The 14,099-nt window shown below is 35.5% G+C and overlaps 1 protein-coding gene across 2 annotated transcripts in view; it reads left to right on the plus strand.

Annotated features, from left to right (window-relative positions):
• Window positions 1–5,895: 5,895 nt before the first annotated feature.
• LOC144435655 (uncharacterized) overlaps window positions 5,896–14,099 on the plus strand; it is a 44,366-nt gene continuing 36,162 nt past the window's right edge. For both annotated transcript variants that reach the window (XM_078124251.1, XM_078124254.1), the window contains exon 1: window positions 5,896–5,969. The gene's annotated coding sequence lies outside the window, so the exon portion shown is untranslated. The remainder of the gene's footprint in view (window positions 5,970–14,099) is intronic.

A 14,099-nucleotide genomic window follows, 5' to 3' on the forward strand; every position in this document is an offset into this window, starting at 1 on the left:
GGTGCATAATCTCTGTATATAGTATAGTATTGTATAGTATAATATAGCATAGGATAGTGTAGTGTAGTGTAGTGTAGTGTAGTGTAGTGTAGTGTAGTGTAGTGTAGTGTAGTGTAGTGTAGTGTAGTGTAGTGTAGTGTAGTGTAGTGTAGTATAGTATAGTATTGTATTGTATTGCACTGTATTGTACTGAACTGTACTGCACTGCACTCTACTGCACTCTACTCTACTCTACTCTACTCTACTCTACTCTACTCTACTAGTACTGCGTTGCGTTGTGGTGTGTTGTGTTGTGTTGTGTTGTGTTGTGTTGTGTTGTGTTGTGTTGTGTTGTGTTGTGTTGTATCGTATCTGTGGTTTAGTCCTGCATGTAGACGGTGCACGCGTTTCGCTCGAAAGGACGTCTTACTCTGTCTGCAAGCAGGACTGCCTGTGGTTGTATTCAATGTTGTCTTGTGCACTAAGATACTTGTACAATTTAGGAGGACCACATTGGAAATAAGTGTTTTTAGAAATACTTTTATGTGTTATTCTCCGTTATTTTTATACCTTGTATTTTTAATATGTACTTTAATATGTACTTGTACAAATTTTTACCCAAATAAAATTCATTTTACAAAGTCAGGGGTAATGTCATTGTTTTGAACACGTGTGGGAAAGTGCTGTATAAAACAACTGTTATTACTAACATAATTATCATAATATACACTGAAGTTGACGTGTACAGTCAATCTATGTCGCAAAATATTATATACATGTATTTTATTTATTTCTAGACACCAGTACAATCACGATCTTACAATAAATCAATGTTACAACTTATTTCTCCTTTAATCAGTGTGAAACTGTTATTGTAGTGACTAATTAATTTCTGATTTAATTTCCGATATCTTAGTATTCTACTGAACATGTTCAGTTGTTGTATTGAACTTCAACCCGATTCTTCGACAACATGTATGACCTATTTGTTTTAGGGGAAAGGGGGTCACAATGAGTTCGTGACGTGCACTAGAAATTTTGAGTTCGTGGTATTTCTTAACACGTGCTGATGGTCATGGGTTATTAATGTTATTTGTCTCATGTCAATTGTGACTCCGCATTTGGTTAAAGCTTATACAAGTGTATGAACGACGAATCGTTCCGAGATATTTGTGACACTATAACTATATACACATTGCAAATCCATTTTCCTTCAATTTAATTTCTTCAAATTTGTATGTAATAGTACATAGTACATATAGCTAACGACATTTTGTTCTTCTTTTATTTACATGGTTCTGTTCTGTGACATTTTGATGTGAAAAAATACAGCAGTTCTCGAAAGTAGTTACAAAACTTTTGTCGCAAGAGGGCATAATCACGTGAATCCTAAAATAATCCGGTAATTTCAGTACATAATCCATCAATCCCGGCCATCAATATGATGCAGTTTCATCTCTTTGCCTGTTACCTAAAGAAGATAGAGATTACCATTGGAATCTAACTTTAGTGTGTTTACTAAACGCCAACCGATCAATGTAACGAATATTTCGACAGGTTTTGCCACTAGTTGTGGCTCATGCCAATTGACTATTTTCAATTTGATTGCTACTTCGTACATGCATTGGTGTAATAAGCTAACAGGACATTTATTTTCAACGCCAGAGGGCGGAATCACTTGTTCCTTACCGGTTTTTGCGCATATATATGTTTTTGATATGCTTTTGATACAGTATGAAAGCCAGTTAAAATTTTACTCATACAAGGTTAAAAGAACAGGGCGGGGGGGGGGGGTCATATATAATAGATGGAGACAATTATTTATCCGTGGAAGGAGAGGTTGAAACATTCCAAAATGTCACCCCTCCCGGCGTTTAATGATCTTCAATTGACCTATCGTTTCCTGTATGCACATAAAATATACATACTAGTATATACACTGTACATGTGTATTTCAATAATCACACGTTTATTAGGTAAGGGAAACCGACAATACTTGCTACGTTAATCGTCAAAGTAACACCCGAATATACATACGGACAAAGAAATATCCGCCATCGCCGATGAAAGAACAAGAGATTGCCATGGGCACAACACAACGTGATTTGTGATTCATTTTTCGAAATTCCTGCAGCCCTAGGTAAGTAAGATTTGGAGGGGATGGAGGGGAGGGGGTCCACATTGTAAAAGTATATCCCAGTATTATCAATGTACATAATTACTATTAAGTAACTCCTATTGCTACAATGAATACAATAATTTAAACGTCTGTTTTTTATCGTATTCCATCAATTACTTCTGAACGAGGTTTACCTCCCAGTTTAGGACTAGTAAAGGGTCCGCCACTTGATGTCTGGAGGGGAGACTAAACGATTTTTTTTTTTTTTTTAAATCAAAGAGTGTGTTTACAAGTTGTATCGACATCACTTCAATACTATAGATAGGATAGTCAGTACAATTATTAAATTTCCATGTTGGTTACTGATAACTTAATAGGATACATTTCCCAATTATTTTGCGTGAACAAAGACTCGTTGTAGTCCAGATCTTGCCATTTTATTTTGTATTATAACACAGAATTAGATATCTGTAGATTGATGATCAATTTCAAGAAGTCACGTGTCTTTAAATATCAAATATACTTTTGAAATCTCAGAAGCCTTTTAATCATGTTCACATATCATTAAATAATCTTTCATCAGAAAATTGACTTGAATGATATTAATAAATCATGGTAAAATTGCCAGAATGGGGTTACAATTTTTTGACAAAAGCAACCCAAAGTGTATAAGATAGCCATGTCCGGAAAGGAGAAAAACTCCTGTGCTCCTTAAAAATAATTGACTCAAAGACAAAGTTGGTAAAGCTGTCTTGGAAAAAAATCACAATTACATTAATAATTAAAACAAAAATTTTATAGGCCGATTCTTCTAGCATCCCCCAGATATATCTGGTGGTTGCCCCCAAACAATACTTCTCATGTCCTCCAACAAATGATTTCAGGAAGATTCTTGTAAAGATTTGTCTGGGTATGTATGTATATATGTATGTATGTATGTATGTATGTATGTATGTATGTATGTATGTATGTATGTATGTATGTATGTATGTATGTATGTATGTATGTATGTATGTATGTATGTATGTATGTATGTACGCACGCACGCCATACTTGTTGATGTCACGATTCATGGCAATAAAGCGAGGAAGTCGATTCGTCAGACATACCAAAAATAAATAAGGTCACTACAAAAAGCACCCACCCACTCATTATATATTCAATTGACATGTAACAGTAGTGATGATGTCAATTTGGGGTTTATTCAAAAAAGTATACTTAAAATGATATAATTTGCAATCCCTTAGTTTCAATTCCATAGCTGTATCCGGTTCCTGATAGTGCTATCCCGAACATCACCAAAGGTAGATTGCAAGGTCGTGGGAGGCGGCGATCACTCGGAACAAAACAAACGACACAAAATGCTGGAAATAGAGGATAAATAAAGCATCTATCCGCTTTCACATCAGATTTTAATCAGATTGATGGTAAACACGACTCCTTATATACGACAGGGCTGTCGGTGGCCGAGTTGTTAAAACACTGTGGTCGGGGTTCGAACCCATTATAGGGTTTGATTAAATTTACCACGCTGTACAGTAAGAAGAGTGAGTGTCGTTCAGTTTGGTTCTCCCGAACAACACATGTTGTCTTCCTGCATTAACACTGAACCCATGAAAGATGGCCCTCACTGGACTTCTTGGGAGACAAGTGTTTGAAAGAACTATCCAGTATAAATCAAGATTATTATTATAATTATACGTGGCATGCAATGATCGTTACGTGATCGTTCTCGTGTAGTGGGATAATATCAGCATGAATCATCAAGTGAAAGTATTTCAAAGAAATTGTGTAGTTCCACCCCCACCCAGTAGTACATGCATGCGGAGGGCTTGTACTGTTATACACACCACAATCGCTACTCGATACGCCACTCGCCTACTCCTGCTTGGCAGAGAAGTGGATTTGATTCTGACTATGCCAGAGAAAGAAAGGTACATTGCCGGGATCGAGTCCCAAATTAATAATCCGTCTGCAAGCGGGACGAGTCACTCATGGATCACCTAGCTCTACCTAGACCTACCTACCTAGGTCTACCTAGGCAACCTATCCATCCATCCATCGTCCAGCCATCCAGCCATCCATCCATCTGTCCATCCATCATTTCCCCTCCATCCCTACCCACCCACCTACTTACTTGCCTACTATCTATTTACCAATACCGACCTACCTACCTAGATACCTACCTACCTACCTAGATACCCATCTATTTGCCTACTCGCGCGCGCACGCAAGCACGCACACACACACACACACACACACACACACACACACACACACGAACAAACGACGCACATACATACATACATACATACATACATACATACATACATACATACATACATACATACATACATACATACATACATACATACATACATACATACATACATACATACATACATACATACATACATACATACACTAGCAGAATTTACGACTAGGGGCTGATGAGATAATGGGGGTCACAGAAAAAACCAAATGTACAAATGGGGGGGGGGGGTGCAAATAGTCTAGTCAAATATCCTTCACCATCGAATCCAATGGAATCTCGAATCCAATGGAATCTACAGATCTCTCTTTACAAGAGGTGATTCGATACCACGTTGTCATCCAGACTATGAAAAAAGAATTTCTTATGGTGGGGGGGGGGGCACGAAATATTCTGCTCATGATTTGAACCAAATCTCAAGATCGTTCGTTTACCGAGTGGATTTCCATTTTCTTTTAAATTTCTTGCGTTGAGCTCTTAAACCTACATATGAGGCGGGCGACTGCAATGAGAATGTGTTTGTGTATGCCTTGAATTGGTAAGTTTATATCTCCCAGAAACAATCGTTGACGGAGTCGATCTTTACCCTGTACGTTTACCGAATTGTTCACTTTTAATACCTCACAGATCTCTTTATAAGTTAAATATAGACAATATAGCCGTATAATAAAGTATTGACAACAAAATTGAGATTATTGGAAACAATATTCAAGTACGCTGTAGCTTAAATATGATATATATGGTTTGAAACTTTATGCCTCTACATGGCCTCCTACATATCATTATTTTGTAAAGTCTCTCAGCCCACATGCATTTGTAAAGTCGATTGTCAGTACACAATGCAATTGTACACATCTGAAATGCGGAGGGGGTGGCATATCAATGCACATAAAAAAGTCTGTGTGTAGCCTGGTGGGGGTGGGGGGGATGGGTGGGTGCTACGTACATTCTTGATTTCATTTCAGGAGGGGGTGACATTTTTAAGAGTGTGAGGGGAAGACCTGTGAAAAAAAATTGATTATGATACAAGTTCACAATCTTACTCTCGCTCGATACAAGCTAAATAACTTTCGAGTATAAAAGTTGGTTTGTTTTCAATGTAAACGTTCAAAAACATGTACTACAGTAAAATTAGAATTCTATTTTGTGTCATAATCATACTTTATAAAGTGAAGTAAGTATTTATGCAAAGGGCCTCAACAAGTTGATTTCGGAAAGGGATACCATCAAAGGGATACGTATATAGATTGCTGTTTTCCGAACTGAAAGTATCCACTTCTGTTCGCCTTTGACGTGCTGTTTTCAGATTCTTTGTATGCGCGCCTTTCGTTTCTTTTGTAACATAGTATGTTGAAGAACAAAAATGCAAATCTACTTCAAAATACATCTACAGACATGTGAGTTCCTTCGCTAATATAATATTGGAGGTGTTACAACCCGGAAGCTCTAATTTACATGCAAGTGTCGGCAAGTCATGTCATCACCAATGATGTCATAACTCTGAACATCCGGGTACTTGTAATGGCGGCAGTGTTTTTTGGTGGACAGACTTGGAAGATGCTTGTGGTAGCTTGTTAATGTTAGTCCCTCTAACGCCAGGTAAGGGCCAGTAAATCAGTGAAAATTCGTAATTTACGCAGGGGAAGAAAGAGAGCTTGCTAAAGGAGAGAATGGGTGGCGCATACTGTAAAGAGCCATAATTTAATGCCATTCAACTGTAAATTGTGGGACAGGCAATTGTGATTGTCGTCAGCAGAGGAAGTAGGTTGTTTTTCTGTTCTGCAGTACACGTAGTGTTTTGTTGGGTTTATGTTTGTGCTTCCCCACAGTGTTGCATTTACTTTTGTGGGTTCTGCTTCGAGAAAACGAGTATTTCACTCTGAATTGCTCTGTTATTTTGCCGTTTTGTTTCCATGAGCCGACTTGTCAAATACCGAATATAATGTCTGAATCATGTGATTGAATAGCTATAGCTGCCCATAGCGCTATGGCATATGGCCTAAATTATATTGTTCATATATCCATTTGTGTGGTTGCTTATTCTGAAATTTCAACAGTGGTAGGGGCGAGGGCCTCCCCCCTACTTGTAATCGTTTGCATATTTTTCATAGCGTAACCGTGTGGCCAGATAACAATCCATGTCATGTCTGTGGTCGTGAATCCGTTCTGACTGACTCATTCAATGACGTTCCCATTGGGCAAGTGCCGAACGTCAACTTTGTGATGTCAATGTGATAACGTTGGATTCTGTCAGACGATAAATTTGCTATGGCATGTAATTACATTACATTACAAATAAATAAACGAGTTATTGTAAAGATGAACAGAAGCTAGGGTGGATCCCTAATAAATAAATATATAAATGAATAAATGTTACAAACTTACAATCAAAACAGTAACAACAAAAGGACATTGTTTTGATTTTGATTATTTTGGTTTTCAAAAATCTTCATACCTTCAATCTTTTGTATTAAAGTCATTAATACTTTTATGTTGATGACTGTACTGAAACTGTACTGTTCTCTATGTTATGTCACCTTCAAGCTTGTATGTATTCTAGCATTAAACCTGTCACATGTGAAGGCATGTGCTGGCTGTCAAAAGATGTGGGATGATGATAAAAAACACTATAACTTGAGCCTTTAGCACATTTTAAGTATTTTTTCTGTAAATTAACATAAAATTTCTGCTAATACATCCATTTATGCTGCAATATTCAGCTGCGTGTATGCAACTTACAGCTCACAATTTCTCTATTTTGTACATAAAAGTTAAAATTGGAAACACAGGGTACTGATAACTGTCGCAGGAATATTTTTAGCACATATTAGGTATTACAAAAACATCATTTATGAGACTCAGATATACATGTAAGTTCTTATTCATGAAATGTTTGTTATATTTTCATGAACTTCAAAAACTGCAACTTACAGTCATGCTATTAGTGCTACGTCACACTAAATGCCATACAAAGGTGTCAATCTAATTGCGTATTTTTGGATCTTATGCCAATGAAATAAAAAAAAAATCTGCTAGTTCATCTAGAGTGATCATTGTGCTATGTAATGTTCGAAAATTGAGGAAGCTATTGAAAATAATTTAACTGTTCCGAGGGCCCATAATATGAAATTGGGTTTTACTCAGGTGCAGTCCCTTTGGAATCCTGTGTTTTCAGGCAGGGTTTAAATAGTAAACAAATAGGTAATGTATCACTCCAAATATAATCTATTCAATTTTAACTAACTGACATATACATGAACTGTAAATCTACATATGTAGTTCTGTATAATGTTTAAATCTTTTTATGGATTGCTTTCTGGTTTTCATTTTTCTAAATTATTAGTTGGCACTAGCACACTAATATCTTTAATAATACTAATTTAGTTGCTTTGATTGGATTATGGAGTAATCTAATTAATATATTGAGTTTACAACTTGATAAACTAGTTAGCCATCAAACACTACAAAATGTATGGCCAAAGACGAATACATTGCTCCACAGTATTCCCCATGAAATGCTCATTTCACTATATTTCTGATCAAAGAAAAAAAAAGAACTAATTCACATAATGATTTAATAGAATATTCCATCCTACAACTCCTTGAAATAAAAAGATAAATTAACATTATATGTAATTCTATTCTTATGTAAATTTCACAGAACTAATTGTTATTTTCTCAATCTGAGTAATACTAGCACTGTAAGCCACTTACACAAAATAAAAAGCAAGAAATCTGAGTAAGTGTCTTTAGAAAATCTCCTTGAGGTCATACATGTTAGTCCAAAATAATGAAGTACAAAAGTCTTCACACTTAAAACTATATTTGCCCAATTGCCTAGGAGTTTTAAGAATTTAAGGATTTGGATTGTTACATGATTATAAGGATTTGACAGCAAAAATTGTATGTTTGCAACTTTCATTGTGAGCGATGTCACCTCAAATCAATTAGTAAACGTCATTGTCACTCTTACTTCAGTAATTGTCTCTACTTATCAGTGACTACATCAATACAGAGTTACTTGGGGGGGGGGGGGAATGAAACTGAATGAGGACAATAGCAAAACCTGTTTGTTTGATTGTATGTGAGGGACTTTTATCAAATTCAACTGGTTTAAATTCATTTTCACATTTTGGTACTTGCACACACTTATATAGAATACAAATAATGGCTGATTTACAGCAACAGTGTTCAAAGATGTGTAAGAAAAAAGTTTTCATGATTGATGTGAATACTGACACCAGTGAGAGTTATAGTCATAAAAAATTCTCCCTTGTATTCTCAGATATACATGTATCACAAATTCAAACTTTGATGAGTTTGAAGGGAAAGTGTTTTGATATAAGCAAATGATTTACACACATTATCACATTAAAAAAAATCAGTCAGTTCCTCTTTATATACAGGATATTTCGAAGGGTCCAGTGAGTGGATAAATTATGAGTTCTCCAGGTATTTTACAGACATTCCCCACCAAAGTATTGTACATATAGAATGTACATTGTGTATGCACAGGGGATGGAAAGGAACCACTTTTCTCAGAGAAAAGTCTCCGTCTGTTACCAAGGGCCGAACCTTAGCAAATACACATGTTAGCATTTTTAACAGAAGCCAATGCCAAATATCTAACATACTCTTTGGTATTTCGGAAATTTTGTCATTCCAAATTTACATTCAAATTCCATCTACACACATTCGTAATGATCTCTATGACAGACATCATGATATAAACTACTAGTATATGGTATATGGTATTATAGGAAGTTTTAATGGTAATTTTATACACTTTGCAGAAGGGATTATGTGTACTACTACATGTATATATGACCTGTAATACAATGTACTGATGTTTTGAAATGGTATCTGACTGAATTCAAGTTGGCTAAGGACGGTATGTCTGTGTTTGATCGTAAGAACATACATGATAGGACCACATGCAAGACAGAAATAGATTAGGGCAGAAGGGCCTCAAAGTCTTGTTTCGTTCCAAAATGGAATCAATTCAAAAATTGTTAATTAAACTCTACAAATTGTAAACTATCAAGATCTGTCAACAATTAATTGAATTTGTTTGATATTTTTTCTTATTGTCCTCAACACTTTGAAATTTGAATAATAATTGATGAATAGACAATACAGATACTGCATATTATGATATATACAGTGTATATGATTTATAATGTGTGTATATAGTATTATAAATACACATGTATAATGGTATACAACACAATGTATTATGTCACTTGTGAGTGTGCACTGTTTGTTGAGGGTTAGGGCGATCCTTGTACCAGTAAGATAAACATGTAACTTATAAATTAATTCATGTAGTTATAACTTATACTATTATAGTCAGTACAGTAGTTGTAGTTGTAGTCAGTGTTTCTGTAGATTCTAGAGTCACATTCAGTCCTTAGACTAGAGTCAGAGATTCTTTATCATTAAGATCATCAATAATAAAGTTTCATCTTTCTTCTCACGGATGTAGTTATTATGAGGTCAGTAGGAGATATTTCACTTATTTCACAAGTTGAGACAGAGCTTTGGTACTGACTGTTGATCCTGGCTGGTAACTGATTGATTTCAACCATTGATTAGTTGCTTAACTTATGCCATTGAACTTCAGTCATTTATTTAATGCATTTTAGTATTTTGATTCTCATTTGGTAGTAATGTATGGAGGTGGAAGACCTTCAGGCTTCCTAGATGCAATCCACCCCTTTGTTCAAGATATTAGGTGATCAGATGTTGAGGAAATAGTGTTATGTACATGTTACTTTTAGGACAAGTATGTATGTGATAGTATTGACAATTGATTGGATGCACGTCAAGAGAATGATACGGAACAGTTTTCAGATTAATAATATACTATGTTGTCATGCATACGTGTATGTATGACCTTTGACATCTAATATATGGGCACAAGTCAAACTAGTGCTGTAGACTACATTGTATTCTGTGCTTACTGGAAATTCAGCATGTAAATATCATGATCACTTGGCAAGCAAAATATATACAAATGTAAATGCGCAGTGCTCTTGCTGCATGTCAGTTATTTTGCTTCTGATTTCTTGTTACTTTTCAACATATACATGTACATCACATATGTTTATGATATTTACCATTAGCTTTGAAAACTGGTTACAGGGAGTAGTAGTCTAGTCCCTATATATGGTATCATTACAATTTACACTATACAGTATCATTATGATTTACACCTCCACTCACATTGAGAGACTACGTTGACATCCAGATTGAGGGAGGGAGGGAGGAGAGGTAAAGCCTTACTTACAATTCCTGTAGTTTCATACAGGTACACAACATGTTGTACATCATAAAATAGGTGGACAACCCCTGTGACATATCTGGTACGTAGAATATAGTATCATTAACCACCTTAACAAAACATTGTGGCTTGTAAGTAAATGTACAGATAAAAAACTGGTTACAATTTTAGTACTCAAACTGCTATTAATAGTTCATATTATTACTTTTGAGTCATTTTCAAACAATATCATAAATTTGTTGAGTTTGACTGTAGTGATTACATAAAAGAGAATCCCTGAATATTTTCACCAATTGAATTTTAGAAAGTAGAAATAAAATAATTTTATACAGTTTAAGAAATTTGTTTCATTTGCAGTAAAAAGTTCGAAACTGTGACATTCTACTGTATGATCAGTATTGCAAGCAAATTCCATTAACATTCAATTGAAATCACACCAGACATCTGACTGACATCAGTTATTGAAAAATAATGATATCAAGCTTTCTGAAGAGTTGTTATTCATAAAACCCTAAGTACATGTACCAAGTTGGAATACCTCCATAACTGATTAGCCGCAGTGGAGAGTGATCATGTAAAAATGATTTTGTAAATCACAGTCTTATATATGTAATCACTCTCCATTTGAACTAATCAGCCATGGAGATTTTCTGCTAATGGCTTTTGGAGGGTGTGGCTATAAAGTGTGTCAAAGGTAATTATCAACTTGTGGTTAGCAGGACAAGCTGAATAAGATGAGAGTTATCAGAGTTCAGTCAGTCATTCAGAGCAATAAACAGGCTACATGTAGGTACATGAAAGTGGTACATGCATGCATTCTTACTATGCCTCAGGGTTGTTAGTGGGGATATCCTTACTTCTCTATTTTTTTTGTATATAGCTGGTATCAACATGTACAATATGACATTTATATACCTATTTTGTTGATTTAGAAAATTTAAATGTTATGTATAGGACCCTTTGTTTGTGTAGTATAGCAGCACCATGGTCACTTGTTGGCAAATATTCTATTCAAGGATAGTCATGATACAAAATAACGGTATTAATAAGAATATTAAAAAAATACCATCGTTGCAAACCATGACCGTTTTATGATACCGTTCTTAACGAGTCGGTCCCTACTGTTTATTTCGTAGTGTAGTGGTATAAATAATAACTCTGGTTTGCGAGAATGAAAAATACCGTCACGGTGTTTGCTCCCATAAATGATATCAATTACGGAAGTAGACACTGATGACATTTTTTAGTCAAACAAGATAGCTAAGTCTCTTGGCTAGGAGTAAGGTATAGTAGTGTCTTTGTACAAGCATGTCTTCAAACCTGAAGTTCTGTGTTGTAAAATGTTGAGTTTTTCCCTATCTTGTGTGAACAAACTCTTTTCCTATTAAAGTTGCCACAAATTTCATAGTCAGCATAATCTAATTCTCAATGGTGATTGGTCAGCTTGTTGGTCAGGTGCACAGATGACCTTCTGGGTCAACAAATTACCTTTTACTTCATTTACATGAATTCTGGAACTTTGTAATTGGTTGGGCTGTTATGCCATAAGTAGTTCTTTGTTGATAAATTATATTTTATTGAGCAATACCTTTTGCTTTATCGCATGGATGTTAACCAGTGTGTTCTGTGGATATACAGGTAACGATGCTATTCAACTATCAAGCTAGTGGAATATATCCAGTCAGATTTGTGTGCTAACAGGTTGTACATAAGATGTCTGTAGATAGGCAAGTACTAATACTAATAGTAACTTAACTGGTCACAGTGGTATATACACACTTGTAGCTACAATGTACCCCAGTCTTGGCCTTGCTAATACCTGTTAAAAACAATCACAAGATCTAGGAAGTCAGGTAGACTATGTATTGTAATCTTTTGTTGTTACAGTGAATCATCTCTCAGCTTGAAGTAATATTTGTTTAGGCTTTCTCTGTGGCATCTTAAAGTTTGTGAACTGTATGCATTAGCTTGGCATCGATGGCATGCTGGTCTGTACACTAACTATTTGAAATATAAAATGAAGATGTCAGTACATTGCATGTCTAGAGTTTCCAAGAAAAATCAACCCGTGGTATGAAAATAGTGTAGAATTCCAGTCATTTGTGTACATATTTCTACAGATTACATTATGCATTGTCTGTTCTTCTTAAAACATTACTGACACTTCATCCATAGTCACTCTATGAGCCTCAAGGTCAGTTGAAAAAATAATACAATATTTTGAAATATTGAAAGTGAATCACTGTGACATGCAAACATTATCTAATTAATGCAAAACAGTAAAAGTTGTCACCCTATATGACGACTGTAAGATTTGTATTATTCATCTGTTTTTATTTAGACCAATGTACTCACCTCCTATGTAGGATAGGGAAGTCAATAAACATTATTGTAGTTTGTTGGGCTTTCCCCAGGTAACAAACCACTCCATCAATGCTGCATTGTTCATAGTACATGCATTGTATTACATCAACCCTACAAGAAACCTAAAGTACATGCATGTATGTGGTTATGCTACGCAAATGAAAGCAGATTTGTTTCTTTTGCTAAAGTTAAAATGAAAAGGTCTCTGTTTTGCATAGAGTATGTAAGATATTATACATGTATGTTGTGTTGTGCACCCTATTAGCCAGCAGAAGCCTAGTTAGGAGTGTACAACATCTTGTATGTTACATGACAATATTTCTTGGTGTATATGTCTATGCTAGCCAAATCTGATTAAAATCTGATGTATTGTACACTTCGCGATTTCTTTTTGGCTGTTACGTTTACTGTCGTTTGTTCTTTTGTGAGTGCTTGTTACATACATCTGACACAACACCATAGGCGTTCTCATACCAGATCTTGTACTTATGAGTAGCCAATCAGAATCCATCTTACAATATATACACTCAACGTTCAAAATTGAAAGAAAGAGAACCGCCAAACAATGACAGTAATACTGTTTTCTGCACTCGCTTGTGCTCTGTTTGAACAGAATGCTCTGAAGTACTGTACGGTACCCGTATATTTAGGCGCATTACGCATTCTCATTCATTGAGTGAATTCGCTCAGCGACAAGATTTAGTATGGGAAAACCTATGGTGTTGTGTCAGATGTATGTAACAAGTGCTCACAAAAGAACAAATGACAGTAAACGTAACAGGCAAAAAGAAATCGCAACGTGTACAATACATCAGATTTTGATCAGATTGATGCTAGCTCTGAGACTTGGCAATCTGGCCTCAAAATGTTGTTTGCCAGAACATACATATACTATCATTAGTATGTTGTCAGATTATGTCCGATAACCTGGTCTCTACACTAGTCTGTACTTGTACTGGCATGTTGTCAGTTCCTGGATTGAGTCTTGGTGTTGACAGGTGAGTGCGTACATGTAGTTTGGAGTATCAGACAGGAAATCAACAGGTCCGTTGTCAGGAAAGTGCAAACTTTGTGGTTAAAAA

Source organism: Glandiceps talaboti, chromosome 5 (genome assembly GCF_964340395.1).
Source record: "Glandiceps talaboti chromosome 5, keGlaTala1.1, whole genome shotgun sequence".
Classification (NCBI taxonomy): Eukaryota; Metazoa; Hemichordata; class Enteropneusta; family Spengelidae; genus Glandiceps; species Glandiceps talaboti.